The following is a 12,932-nucleotide window of genomic DNA, read 5'->3' on the forward strand; positions in this document are numbered from 1 at the left end:
AGCCTTAGATCGGGCAAGCCGTTTGACGGGGGAAAATGAGACCCCCTAGGCCAGCTAGGTGGTCGCTGGATGCTGTGCAGACATCAGCAGCTGTTCATTTCATGCCCTCACGTCTCCTCGTTAGTATAGTGGTCAGTATCCCTGTCACGCGGGAGACCGGGGTTCAATTCCCCGACGGGGAGGTTAAACCTTTTCTGGATTTTTTTTAGTTCTTGACAAATATTCTTGAAGATTAGGCTGAGTCAAGTAGGGAATGGGTGCCAAGAACTGACTCTTTAAGAAAAAAGCACCGGCAACGCTAGTCATCGTACAATATTTGTGCACAATTGCTTACATTAGGCGGCCGGTCCACTTTATTGAGTCCCCCTCAGCACCATTTAGTGCTCCTGTTGTCTGCGAAGTCCAAATTGTAACCCTGAATCAGTTCCTCTTCTGACCCTTTGTATCATGTTACATGACGAGTAATGATCACCTGTTAGCTTTATCCCTAATTATAACTCTCACTCTTTCCCTGCATCTAACCCTAGCTCTAATCCCATCATTAACCTCGGTCCGGGCACACGCGTGAACCCTTACTCTCATCTCAGCCTCTCCTGGTGATACATCACACCTGGGATCGTTTGCTCCCTGTGGGCTGTGGGAAATTTGCTACCAGCACGCCCTGGAAGTGGGGCTCATTCCGCTGCAACGGGAGGTCTTCCCAGGACGCGTCACAGCTCAACGCAAGAGCTCCTGGGTTTCGAAGGCTCTTGCAGCAAGCCTTCACAAAGCAGCAGGGAGCGCCGTTCCAGATGGGAAACTTGAGACTGGATGTCCAGAAAAGCAAGACGTCAGAAGCGAAACCTTTTTCCTGCAGGGTGTGGCATACCATCCGCTTGCTCATTGCGACAGAGGTGGCACTAATGAAGGAAGAGGTCAACGTTACGTTCTTCTTTAAAATGCAAGGCCAGGAAAAGTGGCAGCGGTGGGATTTGAACCCACGCCTCCGAAGAGACTGGAGCCTTAATCCAGCGCCTTAGACCGCTCGGCCACGCTACCTCCCTGCTAGTCGCCGAAAGCGGAACTTGACCCGTTGCCCGGCCCGCTTTAGTGCTTTGCCTTTTCTCCTTGGAAAGTCTGGAGACAGGCAGTGGAAGGGCAGGCAAACTGTCAGGTGCGCAGAGGAGGGGAGACCATGAGGCAAGGTGGGAGATGGGGGCAAGAAGTGAGAAAAAAACTAATCGCAAGCTAGGGCAGGATTCGGAAAGTGAAGCCGAAAAGGGGCTTAGCATGCAGCCCAGGGGTTTCTTTGACTGTCCTAAGCCCACAGGGACTTTGCCGTCCTCAGCTCATGAGACTTGAGATGGGTAGCTTGATTTGCTGAGGAAATGCGGGATGACAGATTCAACTCTGGAGTCAAACATAGCCCGGAACTATCGCCTTAAACTGAGTTTTAAGCCTGGTGCCGATAAAAAGAAAGAAATTAGCCTTAGATCGGGCAAGCCGTTTGACGGGGGAAAATGAGACCCCCTAGGCCAGCTAGGTGGTCGCTGGATGCTGTGCAGACATCAGCAGCTGTTCATTTCATGCCCTCACGTCTCCTCGTTAGTATAGTGGTCAGTATCCCCGCCTGTCACGCGGGAGACCGGGGTTCAATTCCCCGACGGGGAGGTTAAACCTTTTCTGGATTTTTTTTAGTTCTTGACAAATATTCTTGAAGATTAGGCTGAGTCAAGTAGGGAATGGGTGCCAAGAACTGACTCTTTAAGAAAAAAGCACCGGCAACGCTAGTCATCGTACAATATTTGTGCACAATTGCTTACATTAGGCGGCCGGTCCACTTTATTGAGTCCCCCTCAGCACCATTTAGTGCTCCTGTTGTCTGCGAAGTCCAAATTGTAACCCTGAATCAGTTCCTCTTCTGACCCTTTGTATCATGTTACATGACGAGTAATGATCACCTGTTAGCTTTATCCCTAATTATAACTCTCACTCTTTCCCTGCATCTAACCCTAGCTCTAATCCCATCATTAACCTCGGTCCGGGCACACGCGTGAACCCTTACTCTCATCTCAGCCTCTCCTGGTGATACATCACACCTGGGATCGTTTGCTCCCTGTGGGCTGTGGGAAATTTGCTACCAGCACGCCCTGGAAGTGGGGCTCATTCCGCTGCAACGGGAGGTCTTCCCAGGACGCGTCACAGCTCAACGCAAGAGCTCCTGGGTTTCGAAGGCTCTTGCAGCAAGCCTTCACAAAGCAGCAGGGAGCGCCGTTCCAGATGGGAAACTTGAGACTGGATGTCCAGAAAAGCAAGACGTCAGAAGCGAAACCTTTTTCCTGCAGGGTGTGGCATACCATCCGCTTGCTCATTGCGACAGAGGTGGCACTAATGAAGGAAGAGGTCAACGTTACGTTCTTCTTTAAAATGCAAGGCCAGGAAAAGTGGCAGCGGTGGGATTTGAACCCACGCCTCCGAAGAGACTGGAGCCTTAATCCAGCGCCTTAGACCGCTCGGCCACGCTACCTCCCTGCTAGTCGCCGAAAGCGGAACTTGACCCGTTGCCCGGCCCGCTTTAGTGCTTTGCCTTTTCTCCTTGGAAAGTCTGGAGACAGGCAGTGGAAGGGCAGGCAAACTGTCAGGTGCGCAGAGGAGGGGAGACCATGAGGCAAGGTGGGAGATGGGGGCAAGAAGTGAGAAAAAAACTAATCGCAAGCTAGGGCAGGATTCGGAAAGTGAAGCCGAAAAGGGGCTTAGCATGCAGCCCAGGGGTTTCTTTGACTGTCCTAAGCCCACAGGGACTTTGCCGTCCTCAGCTCATGAGACTTGAGATGGGTAGCTTGATTTGCTGAGGAAATGCGGGATGACAGATTCAACTCTGGAGTCAAACATAGCCCGGAACTATCGCCTTAAACTGAGTTTTAAGCCTGGTGCCGATAAAAAGAAAGAAATTAGCCTTAGATCGGGCAAGCCGTTTGACGGGGGAAAATGAGACCCCCTAGGCCAGCTAGGTGGTCGCTGGATGCTGTGCAGACATCAGCAGCTGTTCATTTCATGCCCTCACGTCTCCTCGTTAGTATAGTGGTCAGTATCCCCGCCTGTCACGCGGGAGACCGGGGTTCAATTCCCCGACGGGGAGGTTAAACCTTTTCTGGATTTTTTTTAGTTCTTGACAAATATTCTTGAAGATTAGGCTGAGTCAAGTAGGGAATGGGTGCCAAGAACTGACTCTTTAAGAAAAAAGCACCGGCAACGCTAGTCATCGTACAATATTTGTGCACAATTGCTTACATTAGGCGGCCGGTCCACTTTATTGAGTCCCCCTCAGCACCATTTAGTGCTCCTGTTGTCTGCGAAGTCCAAATTGTAACCCTGAATCAGTTCCTCTTCTGACCCTTTGTATCATGTTACATGACGAGTAATGATCACCTGTTAGCTTTATCCCTAATTATAACTCTCACTCTTTCCCTGCATCTAACCCTAGCTCTAATCCCATCATTAACCTCGGTCCGGGCACACGCGTGAACCCCTACTCTCATCTCAGCCTCTCCTGGTGATACATCACACCTGGGATCGTTTGCTCCCTGTGGGCTGTGGGAAATTTGCTACCAGCACGCCCTGGAAGTGGGGCTCATTCCGCTGCAACGGGAGGTCTTCCCAGGACGCGTCACAGCTCAACGCAAGAGCTCCTGGGTTTCGAAGGCTCTTGCAGCAAGCCTTCACAAAGCAGCAGGGAGCGCCGTTCCAGATGGGAAACTTGAGACTGGATGTCCAGAAAAGCAAGACGTCAGAAGCGAAACCTTTTTCCTGCAGGGTGTGGCATACCATCCGCTTGCTCATTGCGACAGAGGTGGCACTAATGAAGGAAGAGGTCAACGTTACGTTCTTCTTTAAAATGCAAGGCCAGGAAAAGTGGCAGCAGTGGGATTTGAACCCACGCCTCCGAAGAGACTGGAGCCTTAATCCAGCGCCTTAGACCGCTCGGCCACGCTACCTCCCTGCTAGTCGCCGAAAGCGGAACTTGACCCGTTGCCCGGCCCGCTTTAGTGCTTTGCCTTTTCTCCTTGGAAAGTCTGGAGACAGGCAGTGGAAGGGCAGGCAAACTGTCAGGTGCGCAGAGGAGGGGAGACCATGAGGCAAGGTGGGAGATGGGGGCAAGAAGTGAGAAAAAAACTAATCGCAAGCTAGGGCAGGATTCGGAAAGTGAAGCCGAAAAGGGGCTTAGCATGCAGCCCAGGGGTTTCTTTGACTGTCCTAAGCCCACAGGGACTTTGCCGTCCTCAGCTCATGAGACTTGAGATGGGTAGCTTGATTTGCTGAGGAAATGCGGGATGACAGATTCAACTCTGGAGTCAAACATAGCCCGGAACTATCGCCTTAAACTGAGTTTTAAGCCTGGTGCCGATAAAAAGAAAGAAATTAGCCTTAGATCGGGCAAGCCGTTTGACGGGGGAAAATGAGACCCCCTAGGCCAGCTAGGTGGTCGCTGGCTGCTGTGCAGACATCAGCAGCTGTTCATTTCATGCCCTCACGTCTCCTCGTTAGTATAGTGGTCAGTATCCCTGTCACGCGGGAGACCGGGGTTCAATTCCCCGACGGGGAGGTTAAACCTTTTCTGGATTTTTTTTAGTTCTTGACAAATATTCTTGAAGATTAGGCTGAGTCAAGTAGGGAATGGGTGCCAAGAACTGACTCTTTAAGAAAAAAGCACCGGCAACGCTAGTCATCGTACAATATTTGTGCACAATTGCTTACATTAGGCGGCCGGTCCACTTTATTGAGTCCCCCTCAGCACCATTTAGTGCTCCTGTTGTCTGCGAAGTCCAAATTGTAACCCTGAATCAGTTCCTCTTCTGACCCTTTGTATCATGTTACATGACGAGTAATGATCACCTGTTAGCTTTATCCCTAATTATAACTCTCACTCTTTCCCTGCATCTAACCCTAGCTCTAATCCCATCATTAACCTCGGTCCGGGCACACGCGTGAACCCTTACTCTCATCTCAGCCTCTCCTGGTGATACATCACACCTGGGATCGTTTGCTCCCTGTGGGCTGTGGGAAATTTGCTACCAGCACGCCCTGGAAGTGGGGCTCATTCCGCTGCAACGGGAGGTCTTCCCAGGACGCGTCACAGCTCAACGCAAGAGCTCCTGGGTTTCGAAGGCTCTTGCAGCAAGCCTTCACAAAGCAGCAGGGAGCGCCGTTCCAGATGGGAAACTTGAGACTGGATGTCCAGAAAAGCAAGACGTCAGAAGCGAAACCTTTTTCCTGCAGGGTGTGGCATACCATCCGCTTGCTCATTGCGACAGAGGTGGCACTAATGAAGGAAGAGGTCAACGTTACGTTCTTCTTTAAAATGCAAGGCCAGGAAAAGTGGCAGCGGTGGGATTTGAACCCACGCCTCCGAAGAGACTGGAGCCTTAATCCAGCGCCTTAGACCGCTCGGCCACGCTACCTCCCTGCTAGTCGCCGAAAGCGGAACTTGACCCGTTGCCCGGCCCGCTTTAGTGCTTTGCCTTTTCTCCTTGGAAAGTCTGGAGACAGGCAGTGGAAGGGCAGGCAAACTGTCAGGTGCGCAGAGGAGGGGAGACCATGAGGCAAGGTGGGAGATGGGGGCAAGAAGTGAGAAAAAAACTAATCGCAAGCTAGGGCAGGATTCGGAAAGTGAAGCCGAAAAGGGGCTTAGCATGCAGCCCAGGGGTTTCTTTGACTGTCCTAAGCCCACAGGGACTTTGCCGTCCTCAGCTCATGAGACTTGAGATGGGTAGCTTGATTTGCTGAGGAAATGCGGGATGACAGATTCAACTCTGGAGTCAAACATAGCCCGGAACTATCGCCTTAAACTGAGTTTTAAGCCTGGTGCCGATAAAAAGAAAGAAATTAGCCTTAGATCGGGCAAGCCGTTTGACGGGGGAAAATGAGACCCCCTAGGCCAGCTAGGTGGTCGCTGGATGCTGTGCAGACATCAGCAGCTGTTCATTTCATGCCCTCACGTCTCCTCGTTAGTATAGTGGTCAGTATCCCCGCCTGTCACGCGGGAGACCGGGGTTCAATTCCCCGACGGGGAGGTTAAACCTTTTCTGGATTTTTTTTAGTTCTTGACAAATATTCTTGAAGATTAGGCTGAGTCAAGTAGGGAATGGGTGCCAAGAACTGACTCTTTAAGAAAAAAGCACCGGCAACGCTAGTCATCGTACAATATTTGTGCACAATTGCTTACATTAGGCGGCCGGTCCACTTTATTGAGTCCCCCTCAGCACCATTTAGTGCTCCTGTTGTCTGCGAAGTCCAAATTGTAACCCTGAATCAGTTCCTCTTCTGACCCTTTGTATCATGTTACATGACGAGTAATGATCACCTGTTAGCTTTATCCCTAATTATAACTCTCACTCTTTCCCTGCATCTAACCCTAGCTCTAATCCCATCATTAACCTCGGTCCGGGCACACGCGTGAACCCCTACTCTCATCTCAGCCTCTCCTGGTGATACATCACACCTGGGATCGTTTGCTCCCTGTGGGCTGTGGGAAATTTGCTACCAGCACGCCCTGGAAGTGGGGCTCATTCCGCTGCAACGGGAGGTCTTCCCAGGACGCGTCACAGCTCAACGCAAGAGCTCCTGGGTTTCGAAGGCTCTTGCAGCAAGCCTTCACAAAGCAGCAGGGAGCGCCGTTCCAGATGGGAAACTTGAGACTGGATGTCCAGAAAAGCAAGACGTCAGAAGCGAAACCTTTTTCCTGCAGGGTGTGGCATACCATCCGCTTGCTCATTGCGACAGAGGTGGCACTAATGAAGGAAGAGGTCAACGTTACGTTCTTCTTTAAAATGCAAGGCCAGGAAAAGTGGCAGCAGTGGGATTTGAACCCACGCCTCCGAAGAGACTGGAGCCTTAATCCAGCGCCTTAGACCGCTCGGCCACGCTACCTCCCTGCTAGTCGCCGAAAGCGGAACTTGACCCGTTGCCCGGCCCGCTTTAGTGCTTTGCCTTTTCTCCTTGGAAAGTCTGGAGACAGGCAGTGGAAGGGCAGGCAAACTGTCAGGTGCGCAGAGGAGGGGAGACCATGAGGCAAGGTGGGAGATGGGGGCAAGAAGTGAGAAAAAAACTAATCGCAAGCTAGGGCAGGATTCGGAAAGTGAAGCCGAAAAGGGGCTTAGCATGCAGCCCAGGGGTTTCTTTGACTGTCCTAAGCCCACAGGGACTTTGCCGTCCTCAGCTCATGAGACTTGAGATGGGTAGCTTGATTTGCTGAGGAAATGCGGGATGACAGATTCAACTCTGGAGTCAAACATAGCCCGGAACTATCGCCTTAAACTGAGTTTTAAGCCTGGTGCCGATAAAAAGAAAGAAATTAGCCTTAGATCGGGCAAGCCGTTTGACGGGGGAAAATGAGACCCCCTAGGCCAGCTAGGTGGTCGCTGGCTGCTGTGCAGACATCAGCAGCTGTTCATTTCATGCCCTCACGTCTCCTCGTTAGTATAGTGGTCAGTATCCCTGTCACGCGGGAGACCGGGGTTCAATTCCCCGACGGGGAGGTTAAACCTTTTCTGGATTTTTTTTAGTTCTTGACAAATATTCTTGAAGATTAGGCTGAGTCAAGTAGGGAATGGGTGCCAAGAACTGACTCTTTAAGAAAAAAGCACCGGCAACGCTAGTCATCGTACAATATTTGTGCACAATTGCTTACATTAGGCGGCCGGTCCACTTTATTGAGTCCCCCTCAGCACCATTTAGTGCTCCTGTTGTCTGCGAAGTCCAAATTGTAACCCTGAATCAGTTCCTCTTCTGACCCTTTGTATCATGTTACATGACGAGTAATGATCACCTGTTAGCTTTATCCCTAATTATAACTCTCACTCTTTCCCTGCATCTAACCCTAGCTCTAATCCCATCATTAACCTCGGTCCGGGCACACGCGTGAACCCCTACTCTCATCTCAGCCTCTCCTGGTGATACATCACACCTGGGATCGTTTGCTCCCTGTGGGCTGTGGGAAATTTGCTACCAGCACGCCCTGGAAGTGGGGCTCATTCCGCTGCAACGGGAGGTCTTCCCAGGACGCGTCACAGCTCAACGCAAGAGCTCCTGGGTTTCGAAGGCTCTTGCAGCAAGCCTTCACAAAGCAGCAGGGAGCGCCGTTCCAGATGGGAAACTTGAGACTGGATGTCCAGAAAAGCAAGACGTCAGAAGCGAAACCTTTTTCCTGCAGGGTGTGGCATACCATCCGCTTGCTCATTGCGACAGAGGTGGCACTAATGAAGGAAGAGGTCAACGTTACGTTCTTCTTTAAAATGCAAGGCCAGGAAAAGTGGCAGCGGTGGGATTTGAACCCACGCCTCCGAAGAGACTGGAGCCTTAATCCAGCGCCTTAGACCGCTCGGCCACGCTACCTCCCTGCTAGTCGCCGAAAGCGGAACTTGACCCGTTGCCCGGCCTGCTTTAGTGCTTTGCCTTTTCTCCTTGGAAAGTCTGGAGACAGGCAGTGGAAGGGCAGGCAAACTGTCAGGTGCGCAGAGGAGGGGAGACCATGAGGCAAGGTGGGAGATGGGGGCAAGAAGTGAGAAAAAAACTAATCGCAAGCTAGGGCAGGATTCGGAAAGTGAAGCCGAAAAGGGGCTTAGCATGCAGCCCAGGGGTTTCTTTGACTGTCCTAAGCCCACAGGGACTTTGCCGTCCTCAGCTCATGAGACTTGAGATGGGTAGCTTGATTTGCTGAGGAAATGCGGGATGACAGATTCAACTCTGGAGTCAAACATAGCCCGGAACTATCGCCTTAAACTGAGTTTTAAGCCTGGTGCCGATAAAAAGAAAGAAATTAGCCTTAGATCGGGCAAGCCGTTTGACGGGGGAAAATGAGACCCCCTAGGCCAGCTAGGTGGTCGCTGGATGCTGTGCAGACATCAGCAGCTGTTCATTTCATGCCCTCACGTCTCCTCGTTAGTATAGTGGTCAGTATCCCTGTCACGCGGGAGACCGGGGTTCAATTCCCCGACGGGGAGGTTAAACCTTTTCTGGATTTTTTTTAGTTCTTGACAAATATTCTTGAAGATTAGGCTGAGTCAAGTAGGGAATGGGTGCCAAGAACTGACTCTTTAAGAAAAAAGCACCGGCAACGCTAGTCATCGTACAATATTTGTGCACAATTGCTTACATTAGGCGGCCGGTCCACTTTATTGAGTCCCCCTCAGCACCATTTAGTGCTCCTGTTGTCTGCGAAGTCCAAATTGTAACCCTGAATCAGTTCCTCTTCTGACCCTTTGTATCATGTTACATGACGAGTAATGATCACCTGTTAGCTTTATCCCTAATTATAACTCTCACTCTTTCCCTGCATCTAACCCTAGCTCTAATCCCATCATTAACCTCGGTCCGGGCACACGCGTGAACCCTTACTCTCATCTCAGCCTCTCCTGGTGATACATCACACCTGGGATCGTTTGCTCCCTGTGGGCTGTGGGAAATTTGCTACCAGCACGCCCTGGAAGTGGGGCTCATTCCGCTGCAACGGGAGGTCTTCCCAGGACGCGTCACAGCTCAACGCAAGAGCTCCTGGGTTTCGAAGGCTCTTGCAGCAAGCCTTCACAAAGCAGCAGGGAGCGCCGTTCCAGATGGGAAACTTGAGACTGGATGTCCAGAAAAGCAAGACGTCAGAAGCGAAACCTTTTTCCTGCAGGGTGTGGCATACCATCCGCTTGCTCATTGCGACAGAGGTGGCACTAATGAAGGAAGAGGTCAACGTTACGTTCTTCTTTAAAATGCAAGGCCAGGAAAAGTGGCAGCGGTGGGATTTGAACCCACGCCTCCGAAGAGACTGGAGCCTTAATCCAGCGCCTTAGACCGCTCGGCCACGCTACCTCCCTGCTAGTCGCCGAAAGCGGAACTTGACCCGTTGCCCGGCCCGCTTTAGTGCTTTGCCTTTTCTCCTTGGAAAGTCTGGAGACAGGCAGTGGAAGGGCAGGCAAACTGTCAGGTGCGCAGAGGAGGGGAGACCATGAGGCAAGGTGGGAGATGGGGGCAAGAAGTGAGAAAAAAACTAATCGCAAGCTAGGGCAGGATTCGGAAAGTGAAGCCGAAAAGGGGCTTAGCATGCAGCCCAGGGGTTTCTTTGACTGTCCTAAGCCCACAGGGACTTTGCCGTCCTCAGCTCATGAGACTTGAGATGGGTAGCTTGATTTGCTGAGGAAATGCGGGATGACAGATTCAACTCTGGAGTCAAACATAGCCCGGAACTATCGCCTTAAACTGAGTTTTAAGCCTGGTGCCGATAAAAAGAAAGAAATTAGCCTTAGATCGGGCAAGCCGTTTGACGGGGGAAAATGAGACCCCCTAGGCCAGCTAGGTGGTCGCTGGATGCTGTGCAGACATCAGCAGCTGTTCATTTCATGCCCTCACGTCTCCTCGTTAGTATAGTGGTCAGTATCCCTGTCACGCGGGAGACCGGGGTTCAATTCCCCGACGGGGAGGTTAAACCTTTTCTGGATTTTTTTTAGTTCTTGACAAATATTCTTGAAGATTAGGCTGAGTCAAGTAGGGAATGGGTGCCAAGAACTGACTCTTTAAGAAAAAAGCACCGGCAACGCTAGTCATCGTACAATATTTGTGCACAATTGCTTACATTAGGCGGCCGGTCCACTTTATTGAGTCCCCCTCAGCACCATTTAGTGCTCCTGTTGTCTGCGAAGTCCAAATTGTAACCCTGAATCAGTTCCTCTTCTGACCCTTTGTATCATGTTACATGACGAGTAATGATCACCTGTTAGCTTTATCCCTAATTATAACTCTCACTCTTTCCCTGCATCTAACCCTAGCTCTAATCCCATCATTAACCTCGGTCCGGGCACACGCGTGAACCCTTACTCTCATCTCAGCCTCTCCTGGTGATACATCACACCTGGGATCGTTTGCTCCCTGTGGGCTGTGGGAAATTTGCTACCAGCACGCCCTGGAAGTGGGGCTCATTCCGCTGCAACGGGAGGTCTTCCCAGGACGCGTCACAGCTCAACGCAAGAGCTCCTGGGTTTCGAAGGCTCTTGCAGCAAGCCTTCACAAAGCAGCAGGGAGCGCCGTTCCAGATGGGAAACTTGAGACTGGATGTCCAGAAAAGCAAGACGTCAGAAGCGAAACCTTTTTCCTGCAGGGTGTGGCATACCATCCGCTTGCTCATTGCGACAGAGGTGGCACTAATGAAGGAAGAGGTCAACGTTACGTTCTTCTTTAAAATGCAAGGCCAGGAAAAGTGGCAGCGGTGGGATTTGAACCCACGCCTCCGAAGAGACTGGAGCCTTAATCCAGCGCCTTAGACCGCTCGGCCACGCTACCTCCCTGCTAGTCGCCGAAAGCGGAACTTGACCCGTTGCCCGGCCCGCTTTAGTGCTTTGCCTTTTCTCCTTGGAAAGTCTGGAGACAGGCAGTGGAAGGGCAGGCAAACTGTCAGGTGCGCAGAGGAGGGGAGACCATGAGGCAAGGTGGGAGATGGGGGCAAGAAGTGAGAAAAAAACTAATCGCAAGCTAGGGCAGGATTCGGAAAGTGAAGCCGAAAAGGGGCTTAGCATGCAGCCCAGGGGTTTCTTTGACTGTCCTAAGCCCACAGGGACTTTGCCGTCCTCAGCTCATGAGACTTGAGATGGGTAGCTTGATTTGCTGAGGAAATGCGGGATGACAGATTCAACTCTGGAGTCAAACATAGCCCGGAACTATCGCCTTAAACTGAGTTTTAAGCCTGGTGCCGATAAAAAGAAAGAAATTAGCCTTAGATCGGGCAAGCCGTTTGACGGGGGAAAATGAGACCCCCTAGGCCAGCTAGGTGGTCGCTGGATGCTGTGCAGACATCAGCAGCTGTTCATTTCATGCCCTCACGTCTCCTCGTTAGTATAGTGGTCAGTATCCCCGCCTGTCACGCGGGAGACCGGGGTTCAATTCCCCGACGGGGAGGTTAAACCTTTTCTGGATTTTTTTTAGTTCTTGACAAATATTCTTGAAGATTAGGCTGAGTCAAGTAGGGAATGGGTGCCAAGAACTGACTCTTTAAGAAAAAAGCACCGGCAACGCTAGTCATCGTACAATATTTGTGCACAATTGCTTACATTAGGCGGCCGGTCCACTTTATTGAGTCCCCCTCAGCACCATTTAGTGCTCCTGTTGTCTGCGAAGTCCAAATTGTAACCCTGAATCAGTTCCTCTTCTGACCCTTTGTATCATGTTACATGACGAGTAATGATCACCTGTTAGCTTTATCCCTAATTATAACTCTCACTCTTTCCCTGCATCTAACCCTAGCTCTAATCCCATCATTAACCTCGGTCCGGGCACACGCGTGAACCCTTACTCTCATCTCAGCCTCTCCTGGTGATACATCACACCTGGGATCGTTTGCTCCCTGTGGGCTGTGGGAAATTTGCTACCAGCACGCCCTGGAAGTGGGGCTCATTCCGCTGCAACGGGAGGTCTTCCCAGGACGCGTCACAGCTCAACGCAAGAGCTCCTGGGTTTCGAAGGCTCTTGCAGCAAGCCTTCACAAAGCAGCAGGGAGCGCCGTTCCAGATGGGAAACTTGAGACTGGATGTCCAGAAAAGCAAGACGTCAGAAGCGAAACCTTTTTCCTGCAGGGTGTGGCATACCATCCGCTTGCTCATTGCGACAGAGGTGGCACTAATGAAGGAAGAGGTCAACGTTACGTTCTTCTTTAAAATGCAAGGCCAGGAAAAGTGGCAGCGGTGGGATTTGAACCCACGCCTCCGAAGAGACTGGAGCCTTAATCCAGCGCCTTAGACCGCTCGGCCACGCTACCTCCCTGCTAGTCGCCGAAAGCGGAACTTGACCCGTTGCCCGGCCCGCTTTAGTGCTTTGCCTTTTCTCCTTGGAAAGTCTGGAGACAGGCAGTGGAAGGGCAGGCAAACTGTCAGGTGCGCAGAGGAGGGGAGACCATGAGGCAAGGTGGGAGATGGGGGCAAGAA

The 12,932-nt window shown here is 51.5% G+C and overlaps 11 non-coding genes across 11 annotated transcripts; 4 read left to right on the forward strand and 7 right to left on the reverse strand.

The window, feature by feature from the left end:
• Positions 1-956: 956 nt before the first annotated feature.
• Positions 957-1,038, reverse strand: TRNAL-AAG (transfer RNA leucine (anticodon AAG)). Its single transcript has one exon. It is a non-coding gene; the product is annotated as a tRNA-Leu (tRNA).
• A 540-nt stretch (positions 1,039-1,578) lies between these two features.
• TRNAD-GUC (transfer RNA aspartic acid (anticodon GUC)) lies at positions 1,579-1,650 on the forward strand. The gene has a single exon. It is a non-coding gene; the product is annotated as a tRNA-Asp (tRNA).
• Positions 1,651-2,424: 774 nt separating this feature from the next.
• Positions 2,425-2,506, reverse strand: TRNAL-AAG (transfer RNA leucine (anticodon AAG)). The gene has a single exon. It is a non-coding gene; the product is annotated as a tRNA-Leu (tRNA).
• Positions 2,507-3,046: 540 nt separating this feature from the next.
• TRNAD-GUC (transfer RNA aspartic acid (anticodon GUC)) lies at positions 3,047-3,118 on the forward strand. The gene has a single exon. It is a non-coding gene; the product is annotated as a tRNA-Asp (tRNA).
• A 2,238-nt stretch (positions 3,119-5,356) lies between these two features.
• Positions 5,357-5,438, reverse strand: TRNAL-AAG (transfer RNA leucine (anticodon AAG)). The gene has a single exon. It is a non-coding gene; the product is annotated as a tRNA-Leu (tRNA).
• A 540-nt stretch (positions 5,439-5,978) lies between these two features.
• TRNAD-GUC (transfer RNA aspartic acid (anticodon GUC)) lies at positions 5,979-6,050 on the forward strand. The gene has a single exon. It is a non-coding gene; the product is annotated as a tRNA-Asp (tRNA).
• A 2,238-nt stretch (positions 6,051-8,288) lies between these two features.
• Positions 8,289-8,370, reverse strand: TRNAL-AAG (transfer RNA leucine (anticodon AAG)). Its single transcript has one exon. It is a non-coding gene; the product is annotated as a tRNA-Leu (tRNA).
• A 1,382-nt stretch (positions 8,371-9,752) lies between these two features.
• Positions 9,753-9,834, reverse strand: TRNAL-AAG (transfer RNA leucine (anticodon AAG)). Its single transcript has one exon. It is a non-coding gene; the product is annotated as a tRNA-Leu (tRNA).
• A 1,382-nt stretch (positions 9,835-11,216) lies between these two features.
• On the reverse strand, positions 11,217-11,298 carry TRNAL-AAG (transfer RNA leucine (anticodon AAG)). Its single transcript has one exon. It is a non-coding gene; the product is annotated as a tRNA-Leu (tRNA).
• Positions 11,299-11,838: 540 nt separating this feature from the next.
• On the forward strand, positions 11,839-11,910 carry TRNAD-GUC (transfer RNA aspartic acid (anticodon GUC)). Its single transcript has one exon. It is a non-coding gene; the product is annotated as a tRNA-Asp (tRNA).
• A 774-nt stretch (positions 11,911-12,684) lies between these two features.
• TRNAL-AAG (transfer RNA leucine (anticodon AAG)) lies at positions 12,685-12,766 on the reverse strand. The gene has a single exon. It is a non-coding gene; the product is annotated as a tRNA-Leu (tRNA).
• Between the last annotated feature and the right edge of the window lie 166 nt (positions 12,767-12,932).

Source organism: Ambystoma mexicanum, unplaced genomic scaffold (genome assembly GCF_040938575.1).
Source record: "Ambystoma mexicanum isolate Mex_15411 unplaced genomic scaffold, UKY_AmexF1_1 Mex_scaf20, whole genome shotgun sequence".
Taxonomy (NCBI): Eukaryota; Metazoa; Chordata; class Amphibia; order Caudata; family Ambystomatidae; genus Ambystoma; species Ambystoma mexicanum.